Here is a 13,408-nt window from a genome sequence, read left to right as displayed (position 1 = left end):
CTTCCACCCCACCCAGGGAGACACAGCTCTCTGTCCCTCCCTTGTCGCCCAGCCTGTCACCAGCGCTCCCCGCTACCCCGTGCTGCCTTCCTCCACCAGCCCAGGCTCTGCACTCCAGGTCACAGAATCTCAGAATGCTTTTTCAGATGCAAAAGGAGGACTGCGGTCTAAGTTTCAGAGCACTTTTCACAAACGTTTTTAGGGCCCAAAATGTGTAATTTAGCAACTTTAAACAAATGCCCTGCTTTGAGGAGGTTTTTGCTCTGCACTTTATCTTTGTTTTGGGTTTTTTTTACCCCTTGTGCCCGTAATGTTTTCTTTGTTGAGCACAAGATTTGTGTTGTGGTGTGTGTGCGTATTTGAGTTGTCCATCAGATAAAGCACAGTGTTAACCTGACTGAAAACTCCGGGTTTCTCACGTCTAGGGTGACCAATTAGAAGAGGGGAAACACCATAGCCCGAGCTCGCCTGCCCACTGTAGACGCGTCACATTCGAGCACGCGGAAACCTCAGACAGCCGGCTGCAGAGGCACGGATACCAGCCACGACGGGGGACGTGTAAGGAATTGTGCTATTTCCAAATAAGACAAAGGCCGCAAGTGGGAAAGAGAGAGAGCTGAAAAAAAAAAGAAATCCAAATTTCATTAACGTAACAGTTGCCAACAAACTGAATTACCTTTGACAGTCATACTTGCATGAAAACAGCTGTTCTCACATGTGTGTCAAGAGATCCAAACATCTAAAATTAGAGTGTGAATGGTCCATTGTTTAGTCTGCAAAAGGGTAAGACTGTGTAAGTGAAGATACCATTGGAAAAAAAGGTACTAAAAAGAAAGATTCCAATAGAAACCTTCTAATAAAAACGCAAACGCGTGCACAGAAACTTTGCCAAAGACGGACAAGAGAACAAAGATCCTGAGGGAAGAAAGAAGCAAAGTGAGAGAAGGTGGTTCAGGGGCTCAGAGGCCTGAAATAAAACTGGAAAGGAGGAGGGGCCAGTTTCGTGGCTGCGGCGGGAAGGAGGGGTGCTCGCAAGAGGGACATGGTCCTCCCCCAGTGCCCCAGCAGAGCCACTCCCAAAGAAACATGGCGAGAAGAAGTAAGAAAAACAAGAGCTGGCGTGCCTTGTAGGGTCATCTTCCTGCTGTAACAATGATCATTTCATTATTATGATTAGGATGAATAGCTAAAGATGTATATTTCGCCCTCATTTTTTTTGCCAGAAAGCAATTAAGTCAACAATGGAAGCCAGAGAGACTCCTGGATCTCCCATTTCCAGCATCGCCCTGTGATGTGGTGCATCCACAGCCCCTCCCTTCAGAGCCATTTCATCCGGACACGAACCAAACCACAGCTGAACCGTCCCCAAAAAACGGCACCGGGAAGTCAGCCAGGAGGATAGCTGAGCTCCCCCACCGTGGGATGCGCCAAGAGCAAGCCTGGAAAGCTACTTCCAGGGGAGACCCCAGCAAGACAAGCAAGCGGCTTCAGAAACACCGCGTCTGGGTACCACAGACGTCCTGCAGCCACACTGATTCTCCGTTAGCCGTTTTCACAGCACGTCCTGATGACTTAGGGTCAAGAGGAAGGAAGCTATGTTACCACCGCTCTCCCCACCGTCTTCCCCCCGAGTGTCTGCGTCCCTCCACCTCTCTGCTCTGGTTTCTGCTTTATCTGTCACATAACATCCTCTCCCATCCTTCCTCAGAAATGTTTAGCGTCACTTCAGTACCGTCTCTGAGTTCTGCATGCGAGGCCCTCTGCAAATCGCCTCCACTTGCCATTTCATCTGGCTGCCCCGTCTCTCCGTGCACACCCTGCAATCCTGCTCAAGAGGAATGCTTGCTTGCTCTTTCTCGAACACTCTCTGAGCTTCCCTCCCTGGTGAAGCTCTCCTCCATCTCTGGTGGTGGGTGAATTCACTACTCTTTGAGCCTCCATCCCACTTTCCTCCTTTCAACACACCACTGCTCCCCTAGTTCTAAAATGTCACTGTCCCGAGAAGAAGGGTGTAAGGCTTCCCCTCAAAAGTTCTGGAACTTTCTGGTACTTACTTCCACACTTTCTGAGGGTCTGCTCCTGACGTCAAAGGCAGGCCTTCACATTCCCAGACTCACATGCCTCCAGCAGCTAATGTGACGTCTTGCCCGTACGGGATACTTAATAAATATTTGATTGGCCAATAGGCACGTGAAAAAATGCTCAGTATCACTAACTATCAGAGAAATACAAATCAAAACTACCATAAGGTATCACCTCACACCAGTCAGATTGGCCCTCATTAAAAAGTCCACAAACAGTAAATGCTGGAGAGGGTGTAAAGAAAACGGAACCCTCCTACACTGCTGGTGGGAATGCAGTTTGGTGCAGCCACTATGGAGAACAGTATGGAGATTCCTTAAAATAACTAAAAGTGGATTTACCATATGATCCAGCAATCCCGCCCCTGGGCATATATCCAGAGGTAACTCTAATTCAAAAAGACACCTGCACCCCAATGTTCACAGCAGCACTTTTCACAACAGGCAAGACATGGAAGAAACCTAAATGTCCATCAACAGATGACTGGATAAAGAAGTTGTGGTGTGTATATGCAGTGGAATATTACTCCACCATAAAACAGAATGAAGCATTGCCATTTACAGCAACATGGTTGGACCTGGAGATCGTCAGAGTAAATGAAGTAAGTCAGAAAGAGAAAGAAAAATGCCACACGATATCACTTATATGTGGAATCTAAAAATTTGACACAAATTAACTTATTTACAAAACAGAAACAGACTCACAGACATAGAAAACAAACTTATGGTTACCAGGAAGGAAAGAGGGTGGGGAAGGGAGTTTGGGATTTGCAGGTACTAATTACTATATATAAAACAGATAAACAGCAAGGTCCTACGGTATAGCACAGGGAACAATATTCTATACCTTGTAATAGCCTATAATGAAAAAGTATATGAAAAGGAATAATATGCATCTATATAAATAACGAATCTGTGCTATACACCAGAAAATAATGCAACACTGTAAACTGACTATACTTCAATTAAAAAAAAATTCGTTTGAATATTTGTGGTTGAACTGGATTGAATTGTATAATGAGGTTTATGTGGTTTAACTTGCGATGCCCTGAAGCTAGTTTCATAGAGTCATAGAATTTTAGTACCAGAAAGAACTTAAAGACCATCTAGTTTCCCCCTACAGATGGGGCAACTGAAACCTTGGGAAATTTTTCATTTGCCCAAGGATACTCAGTCAGAAACAAAATCTGAGACAGAGAACAAGCTCCCCTGGACTTAATTCTGACAATCATGTGGCAAAGTAAGGCACAATATTGACATGTTAATTTTAAAACATCTCTTGAGAAAAGTGTCTGATTTCTTAGCCACCTGCAGAGAGCCTGCAGTATCCCAGGCACTGAGCTAAAATGTTTAGGGGAGGGGACCACAACCTTACAAATGTGTAAATGAAAATAGTTATGATTATGAGGAGGGATAAATTAGGAATTTGGGATTAACAGATACACACTACTGTATATAAAAGAGATAAGCAACACAGACAGACTGCAGAGCACAGGGAACTATACTTGATATCTTGCAATAACCTACAATGGAAAAGAACCTGAAAAAGAATAGACATATACACATATAACTGAATCACTTTGCCATACATCTGAAACATTGAAAATCAACTACACTTTAATAAAAAATAAATTTAAAATAATAATAAAATAGTTATTATTGTTTTTAGAAAGGCAGAAAGTAGACTGTCATTCCACCCAGACTGCACACAGCATGGCCGCGTGGAACCAGGGAGACCTCAAATCCCGCAGTGTTTTTAACTCACCATGTTGCCTCAGTACATGCAAATTTCACTTCTGTCTTCTCGTTTGTTCTCAGCTGTGCCCTCCAAAAGAAAAGCCTTAGTTTTAAATCCATGCCCGTACTGCTGTCTGCTTTCACTTTTAGCTCCTCTATAATCACTCCTGGCAGCAGCTGTATACGCTGTCGCTTCTGTCTTTAAGACAGGTGACGGATGAGACTCAAATTTCTGAGATTGTGAGGTTTAACCTAGGAGATACACACCGCCTCCCCAGCTTCCAAAAGAAGGAAAGGAAAAGAGGATACATTGAACAGTTCGAACGATTTTAATTCCTAACTTGGCCCTTGTCCTCCCCCTCCCCTTTTAATCTTCCCTTTCCTTTTTAATTTTTTCAAACTGTTATCTAACAGAATATGGAAAAGAATGAGGTGATTCTTAAGACATATCCTAGATGAGACATCTGTAAATCAGCCTCTGTTATGTGAACTTCTTCATGGCTTCTCACTTCTGTTTCTTTTTAATTCTGCCAACAGACATGAATGCTTTGGGACATGTCACAGGGACTGCTCCCTGAGCAGCCTTACTGCTTTATGGGACCGCGTTCCTTCTGTGCGCATTATTTAGGAGCTAATACCTCACGCAATACAAATCACCTTCAGAAAGCTGACATTTTATCCTTTGCATGGGACTTCTTGTTCAAATACCCAACCATTTTCCAAGCATGGAGCATTGCACAGAGCGTCAGAACTCCAGCCAAGCCTGGGTGGAGGAGGGGTAGGTCAGAGGCAGACTCAGTCATATTTTAAATTTTCATTTCTTCCATTGGCTTGTGCCCTAAATGCTATTTAACAGTAGTTAGTGCCAATTTCCTTTCCTTCTGGGAACGTATCCGATGTGTACCCAACATGAATTTAATCCCTTATCAGAATTGAAAGAAGAGTTTGCAGGAAGTATGAACAATCTTCTCTGCAGACTTAAGAGTGAACAGTCTTGGATTTATCACTGGATTATGGGTTCTCCTGCCTAAGAGTGTTTTGGCCACTCTGACTTCAAACAGGGAATGTCAAAGTGGGACTCATCATAAAGGATTTACAGAAAATAGGGGAAGTCTGAAGAGGGACCTACTTAATCCATCCTATGCCTGAAAAGTGTAAGACTGGTGGTTCTCTTTTGGGTACACCTCATCACCATTTGTAACACCGTGTTGATGGGGAAATACATTCAAACCCATCAGTCAAAACACCCATGGTATCCTGCTTGTGCTGATGAGCAGAAACCAGAAGAGAAGTTACGTTCTTGGCTACCAGGAACTTATTTTTTTCTCTACATTTGCATAATCATAAAAAGCCATCACTCTATATTTTTACTTGCTGAGTTTCTCTAACCCAAACAATCCCTGGTACCCAGGTGTTTATTCCAGAGAACAAAGAAAATGTGGTCTTGAGAGATTCCCTTTTATACCTGTTTCCATAAAAAGGTTATTTATTAAGACAGGTCCCACCTATTTAGATAAAAGCAGAGGAGTTGTTTTAAGTGCTAGAATGACAGCATTCAGTTGGGATATGAAAACTGGAGTTAACTTTTTTTTTGTCCGTGAATATACAAAGGCATGGAAATAAGAATAGAGAATCTAAATTGTGTATTAAAAAAAGCAGCTCACAAATCCCAGTGATGTGCTAACATTTCAGTTACTCTGTTAGTGGGATTGAGGTGTAAATAAAAGCTCCCAAGCCGATAAGGGCGGCAGATACAATGCTATGCATTGAACGGCTCCCATGTTAATTTCCTCCTCCTCCTCCTCCTCCTGGCCCACGTTTCCTGGCCTCCCAGCAGTTAGGGACCAGGCTGAGCTGTCGGAAAGTCATGCTCGGCCAATGACCCCCCTGCCCCCACTGGCAGGACTGTCCACAGTCTCAGCCCCTCTTTTGACAATCTCACACACCACACATTCAAGGTAGCAGTGTCACAAGATAAAAGGATCCTGAGCCCCTGAGACATTGCTTGATAAGGAGCCACCAAAGAAAGCCATCTGACCAGCACAACATGAGCAGGAAAAAACCCTTTGTGGTGTTAAAGCCACTGAAATCTGCAGTTTATTTACTAGACAGCATGACCTATCCGGTCCCGATAGGATGTTCCCTAAGTCTTGTTATCTGACACTAGAAAACATTTCTTAAAGCAAGTAGTGTAGACTAAAGGAGATTTGTCATATGGAACATGACTCAGAGAACAAAAAGTAACATGAAGGATTGTATAAACTGCTCGAAGCCTGTTTATCTCACATGTAGAAGGCTCCTTCGTTCAGCTACTTCCCGTATCGGCCAAGCTTCCGGCCTGGTGTTTGATTCCCTCCACGGCCTGGCCATTTCCTGTCTCGCTAGTGTCATCTTCTTCTCCTTGCTTCTTATCTGATTTCTGGAAATACCAAGCCAGCCGCCCGTGGTTCCCTGCAGATACGCTGCCATTTCACGACTCTGCTCTTTCTTTGCCTCTTGCCAGGACCACGCTTCCCAGCCATCTTTAACTGGTCCACCGGGCACGTTTCCACCAGAGAAGTGGAACCACTGGCGTGACACAGAACGAGGGGTCTGCTCCCCAAACAACCAGTGGGAGCTGGTTAAATGGTGGGTGCATGGCTGTTGCTTCTGCATCTGGTGCTGAAGCTGAAAAAGCCCACAGGGCAGGCAGCAGGGAAGGAAGGTGCTCGTGAAAGGCAGCCCAGAAGCCGCTGGGAGCCCGGAAGACTGAGCGGAGCCCAGGGCGGCCTCTCACACCCCTACCTTCGGTGATGCTGCTGGGGAGGCGGGCATCTGTCACCACAGAGCTGAACACACCCTGGCCCAGGAGTCTAAGAAGTTGAACGAGAAAGTCCAGCGGGAATGGACGTCCTTGCAGGCCTGGTTGCTGCCTCATCCCAACAAGGTAAGTCTACAGATCTGCAACCGCAGGGGGGCCACAGCCAGTCCTGCACTGACGTCCTGGAGACACACAGGGCTGCTGCATCTCCTCCGTCTCCCGGGCCTCATACCAGTGTCCCGCATGGCCTGTGCTAACCCAGAGCCGCACAGAAAAGGGGCTTCTGGGGAGTGTAGCTTCAGCTTGGTCAAGTTGACCAGTCTGAATTCACCATGTGGGCAAACTTCTATTCTTTTTTTTAAATTGAAATATAGTTGATTTACAACATTGTGTTAGTTTCAGGTGTACAGCAAAGCGATTCAGTTATACTATACACACACACACATTTTTTTTCGGATTCTTTTCCATTATAGGTTATGACAAGATACTGAATATAATTGCCTATGCTGTGCAGTAGATCCTTGTTGTTTATTTCTTTTATATACAGTAGTGTGTATCTGTTAATCCCATACTCCTAATTTATTCCTCCCACCTGCCCCCTTTCCCTTTTAGTAATCATAAGTTTACTTTCTGTGTCTGTGATTGATTCTGTTTTGTAAGTAAGTTCATTTGTACTATTTTTTAGATTCCACATATAAGTGATATCATGTAATATTTGTCTTTCTCTGTCTGATTCACCTCACTTAGTATGATAATCTAGGTCCACCCATGTTGCTGCAGATGGCATTATTTCTTTCTTTTTATGGCTGAGTAAGATTCCATTTTATATATATAAAATATATACCACATGTACTGTATGCAAACTAGGAGCATGGTTAGAAACACAGGAGAAGAAGAGCAGTGGAAGCTCTCTTCTCTCTAGCGCTCCGGCCCAAAGGCAGGTGTACCCCATGCTGGGCTGTCCCAAGAGGGTCACAATGTGGAGCTGCCCCCTACCTGGGGGACTGAGGATGGGTGAGTTTAGAATAGGACGTAACAGTCCCTGAACCTTTCTTAGGTAACAGACATTGCTCTGAACATCTCATGCTAGGACTCATTTTGACTGGAGTTCTGGAAGGTGGACATTTTACCCCCAAGGAGGATACAGGGCTGGTAAGCAGTCTGCCCACAACTGGTGCGGATCACAAGTGGATCTGTCCGACTCCAAATGCAGGCTTGTTGTGCTGCCTGAGTTTCCTCCCCAGCCCCAGTGTGGGGACCGCAGGTGGCCGGAATGGCCTGGTGACTCAGAGGGGCCTTAAACTGGAAGGGAAAGATGCGGTGCCATCAGCTGGTGCTGAAAAAAGTCCCGAGATGCTGACAAACAGTCCTCCCTGAACTGGCCCCACCCTCCTCCCGCAGAGGCTGGGCAGTGAGGGCTGGACGGAGGCTGCAGTTCAAAACACCACCTCCCTCCTCCCCCACCCTGTCCTCCAGCCCCTGGGGCTGCTCTGGCCCCAGCCAGCCTCCCCTACCCATCAGCTTCTTCCTTCCTCCCACGTCTTTTCCTACGGCTGGTATTCTTGGTGGCTCTACTGCTGAGGATCGCCCTGGATAATCTTGTTTAAAATAGAACCCTCCAGTGATGGTAATGTGAGGGACTGGGTCATAGGCTGGGATTTACGTGAAATCCTCAACATCCCACAAGTGGCCTGATTCTACTCCCAAGCTCTCCCACCCTGAATACACGTTGTTTCAAAATGCTTGGCTTTGCGAACAACGCATGATCCCTTTGGGAAAATCATGGAGGGCAGCGTGGTGAGGTGGCCTTGGGACTGAGGCCAGCCCGAGTGTGAGTCTTGGTCATGTTTCTTACTACATGATTTCAAGCAAGCTACTTTTAAGCTGTCTGGGCCAGCCTTTCCTCATTCCCAAAATGAAGAGAGAGCCCACCGTTGGGTGGTGGGGAGGACACCTGGGATGGAGGCATGGGAAACACTGAGCGCAGAGCCTGGCTCACAGCAGGTGCAGTCGTGGGGGCATTGTGGTGGCTGCCAATGGCACTGTCCTACTGGGAGAGGTGGAAGGAAGTGGCTGGACTTGGAACAAGTCCACGGTAGCACTCAGGTGCTCAGCCCATGGGGGACTCTGAACAGTGCAGCTAAAATACAACCCCTCGCATTTCTCCATGTGAGAAGTAAACACTGCTTCTCTCCTTGATCAAATGGGATTCACTCATCCCCTGGAAGACCTACTGTGTGCCCCACACTAGATGGGGGAGGCATCTAAAGACCTCAAAGGCATAGTTCCTGGCTTCAAGGAGCTTCCGATCTAAGTGTTGCTTAGAAGGAGGATGTGGATGATGTGAACAAGGGGTTAACAGCGGCTCTCTGCCTTCCTGCCGTTGCTACTCACAGCGGTAAATTCCCATCTGAACTGCAGCTGACCCTGTGCACACAATCATGTTATTCATATTCTTATAAACAGAGGGTACAGTATGTATAATTTCCTAGATTTCTGGGAGGGGATGTATCATAACTAAACTCCAACTTTTCCTTTGGAGAACCAGTCCCATTTGTGTCTGCTTAACTTCAAAGCAGAAACTAATTTTTTCCTTGTATGTGTCAGTAACTTGAGTGAAATTTGTCACTTGTTTTTATGAAAAATTCTTTGCCCTTGCCTTCATTGCGTTAAAAAAAAAGAAAAAAAAGGAAAACCCGCCCACAACAGCTCACACTTCCTACATGGTACGAGGCACTTGAGATGCAGTGACGGGAGGCCGGTGTCATTTCTAGCCGTGGAAACTCACACGAGTCCCGGGAATGGCCTGACCCCGTCTGTCTGACAAGAGTCTATTTTCAAGTGTCTACCATGGAAGTAAGACCACTGGTGACATCTTGTTCCAATTTAAGCAAGGTTGAGCTGGGAGCCAGCTCCTTCAAATCATAACCAGCACAGAAATTACCTCCTACCAAAAAACCACAAGGGTTAGACGCTGTAAGAATGAATCCCGGAAAAGCTGGAACTCTCCGATCCAAGCATATTTCTGAAGCAATCCAGTCAAGAACAGCGTTTTCATTTTCTTTCGTTGAGGGCTGTCTTGTTTGCCATGGGATGAAGTAAAGGGTGGTTGGGGGTGACAAAGGGTAGCTTTATTTTGCCTTAAAACGAACTGACGTCCCTTTCACCACTCCGCCGTGCACCAGAGCTATTTAGAAAATGCTCGACCTGTTTTTACCTTTCTATAGACATCTTTAATAGAGATACCGTGTCATTAGCAAATTACCCCAAAACAGGAGCTGACACACTCGCTCAGAAATGACTCAGAGTAAACAGGATGTCTCTCTAGGAGCGCGGCTCTCCCAGGGGAAAGCTTCCTCTGGCCTGCATTTTCCATCGCAGGCCTGCCTCAGTTCCCCCAAAGGGCCAAGAAGATGGTGACACTTTAGGGAGGTTCCCTGTCTACCTCCTAAACCCCAAACATGATTATGTACACTGTGGCTTTGAACTCTCAGTTTATTTAAAGTCTTTAAGTTCAAGTGACCAACGAGTAAGGAAAGAAACAGGAGGGGCCCTGAGATGATTCAAATAGGTGGGGTACCCCCAGGATGAATGAGCAGCGGCCAGTTCTCATTCAGGATCCAGGAACGTAATGTGTGTGTCACTATGGGGATGACGTTGGGCCTGAGGAGGGAGGGGGAGCGGCTGCAGGCCGTGGTCAGTGGTGGCCACTCTGACTGCTCTTGCGATGGAGGTGGGGAACACTGCTGGCAGGGAACCATCTGGCACCACAGTCCCTCCGAGATGGTCACTGGTTACAACCTGAACTCTGTCCCTTCCTGCCCCCACAAAAAAATTCATATATTGAAGTTTTAACACCCATTAATTTAGAATGGGGCTGTGTTTGGAGGTCGGACTTTAAAGAGGTAATTAAGGTAAAATGAGGTCACTGGGGTGGGCCCCAATCTAATCTGATAGGTGTCCTTATAAAAAGAGACTAGGACACAGGCAAGGGCAGAGGAGAGGCCATGTGAGGACACAGGGAGGAGATGGTCATCGACCAGCCAAGGAGAGAGGCTGGACCAGACCCCTCCCTCACAGCCCCCGGAAAGAGCCAACCCTGCCCCCAGCTCCAGCGTGGACCTCCAGCCCCCAGAGCTGAGACAACCCGTGCCTGCAGCTGACGCCCACAGCCTGGTACCGTGTTCCAGAGAGGACAGCAGCCCTAGCAAACAAGCACAGCCATCTCCTCGGACGGGCAAGGTCAAGTTATTCTGGAATTGCTGCTAAACTTCACAGGGTCCCAAAAGTTTCTCCAATTAGGCAAATTCCGAAAAGCCTTTCTTCAGGATTTTTTTTTTGTATTGCTTTTTTTTTTTTTAATAGGGGGAAGGTAATTAGGTTTTCAGGGGTTTTTGTTGTTTGATTTAATTTAATAGAGGTACCAGGAATTGAACCCAGGACCTCATGCATGCTAGGCATGCACGCTACCACTGAGCTATCCCCTCCCCGCCTTCTTTGGGATTTTAAAATTAGGAAAAGTAGTAGCCTCTGAGAAGTGTGTACCACCACAGTCCCTAATCTATTTCTATTCTCCTCACTCCATTCATTATCAAACACCTCTCTCCCAGGTCCTTTTGAATCCTCGCTCACTTGGCTTCATCCCCCAACCGCACCACTGAACGTGCCCACAGGTCACCAGCAGCACCTCCAGGCCGCTGCTAAGTGCTTCCCCAATGACCATCTTTGTCACTGTAGCGGTTGACATTATCATCACCCCCCAACTTCTCCCCTTAATTTTTTTAACAGAAGGAATACTTGCTTTCTGTGAAAACTGTATACCCTACAAAGCATACGGGGTTCAAAGTAAAGACCCACCCCTACATGGCAGCCTCAGCCTCCTTAAAACAGCGGCGCTCAGTCAGGGGCGAGTTTATTCCCAGGGGACATCAAAGTCTGGCGATATTGTGGGGTCTCAGAACTGGGGCGGGAGGGCAGTGGACACACTGCTGGCCCTTGGTGGGCAGGCGCCAGGGATGCTGCCACCCGCCCTGCAGTGCACAGGGCAGCCCCCACCCCAGCGGGTGAGCCGGCCCCAAGTACCAACAGCGCCGGGGTCGAGAACGCCTGCCCCGGGAGCAGCCCAGAAGTGCATCTGCACGGCCAGGCGGCGTGTTAGTGGCCCCGGGCTGTGGTACCAAGTGCCATGGACGGGGAGGGGGCTGAAACAGTAGACGTTTATTGTCATGATTCTGAAGGCTGGAAGTCCCAGCCCACGACGCCAGCAGAGCTGGGTTCTTCTGAGGATTCTTTTCTTGTGTTATGGACTAAGGAGGGTCCCCATTAAAATCCACAGGCTGAAGCCTCAGCCTCCAAGGCGACTGTGTTTGGAGATGGGGCCTTTGGGGAGGTAAACGTTAAATGAGGTTATAAGAGTGGGGCCCTTATCTCATAGGACTGGTGTCTTTGTAAGAAGAGAAAGGGACATCAGTGTGCCCACGTTCTCTCTCTCTCTCTCTCTCTCTCTCTCTCTGCAGGCACATGATGGGAAGTCCACGCGAGGACTCAGAGAAAAGGCAGACCCTGCAAGCCACGAAGCGAGCTCTTACCAGAAGCCAGCACTGCTGGCACCCTAATCGTGGGCTTCTAGTCTCCAGGATTGTGCCGAAATAAAGGTCTGCTGTTTAAGCCACCCGGTCCGCAGTGTTGTATTTATCACAGCATCCCACACAGACTAACACACGCTTGCCTGCAGGCGGCCATCTTCGCCGTGGGACTTCACGTGGCCTTCCCTCTGCGGACACAGATATGCGCGCCAGCCCCTCCTCTTAAAAGGACACCAGTTAGATCAGGTTAGGGCCCACCCTAATGACATCATTTTAACTTAATTACCTCTTTAAAAACCATCTCCAATTGCAGTCCGATTCTGAGGTTCTGGGGGTTAGTACGTCAGCATATGGATTTGGGGGGACACAATTCAGCCCCCAACAGGCAATACTAAAGGTAACCCACAGGAACTAGCACGAGGGAAGGTGCACATCTGCTCCACGGCACCCTTTACCCCGGAGAGTCCAGGCCGCTCCCAGCCACGGGCTCACGTCCTCTAGATTTTTTAGGCATGAGTCACACATCCACCAGGTCCCTTAAGCTCCAGGAATTAAATATTGAGCTCCTTGAGGGAGCCCATTAAAGCCCCCTTTCCTTGGGCTGGAAGTGAAGGAAAGTGAGAAAGGCAAACCCCACCTCCTCATGGGGCGAGAGCAGAAATCAGAACACTAACCACTCTCCCCAGAAACCTTCTGGACTCTCAAGCCTCCTGCATACTTGCTGCAGTTTTTTTTTTAATACTCTTGGACATACAAGTGGCCAAAGGTTGCAAAATTGATTTTTGGCATCTCTTTTCCAAGCCCTGCCTAAGCGATCCGGCTTTGGCTGGTGGGGGTAGCTGGCATGGATGGCCGTGGCGCCTTCGCTGACCGTGCAACAAGCAGAGCTCCACGTCAGCGCCCTCTTAGGCCTGCATTCGGGCCGGGAGGTCTTCAGCTGCTAGTGACGGAAAACTAGTGCACGTGGCTGTCGATGATAAGGGCCTGAGTTTTCCACATAAGAGGGGTGTCCAGGCCCATCAGGACGCCAGCTTGCTTCTCTGTGGTTCTCGTGGCTCTGCCCTCCTCCACGTGCTGGCTTCACCCTCAGACTGGCAGGTAGCAGGACGGCGGTGAGCACGGACGTCGCCCAGGGCCCAGGCGGAGGCGGCAAAGCTCTTCACACAAGCGCCCCCCGGGACAGCCTGCCAAGCCCCACGGACCAG

At 47.8% G+C, this 13,408-nt stretch overlaps 1 long non-coding RNA gene across 2 annotated transcripts; it reads left to right on the top strand.

The window, feature by feature from the left end:
- Positions 1-5,996: 5,996 nt before the first annotated feature.
- On the top strand, positions 5,997-12,289 carry LOC141574194 (uncharacterized). 2 transcript variants are annotated; one of them, XR_012500939.1, is made up of 2 exons: positions 5,997-6,744; positions 12,135-12,289. It is a non-coding gene; the product is annotated as an uncharacterized LOC141574194 (long non-coding RNA). The 2 variants fall into 2 exon arrangements; XR_012500940.1 differs by having other exon boundaries at positions 10,699-12,289.
- Positions 12,290-13,408: the final 1,119 nt, after the last annotated feature.

Source organism: Camelus bactrianus, chromosome 20 (assembly GCF_048773025.1).
Source record: "Camelus bactrianus isolate YW-2024 breed Bactrian camel chromosome 20, ASM4877302v1, whole genome shotgun sequence".
In the NCBI taxonomy this organism is placed as follows: domain Eukaryota; kingdom Metazoa; phylum Chordata; class Mammalia; order Artiodactyla; family Camelidae; genus Camelus; species Camelus bactrianus.
The sequence above is the reverse complement of the archived record's forward strand: the minus strand, read 5'-3'. Positions and strand labels throughout refer to the sequence as shown.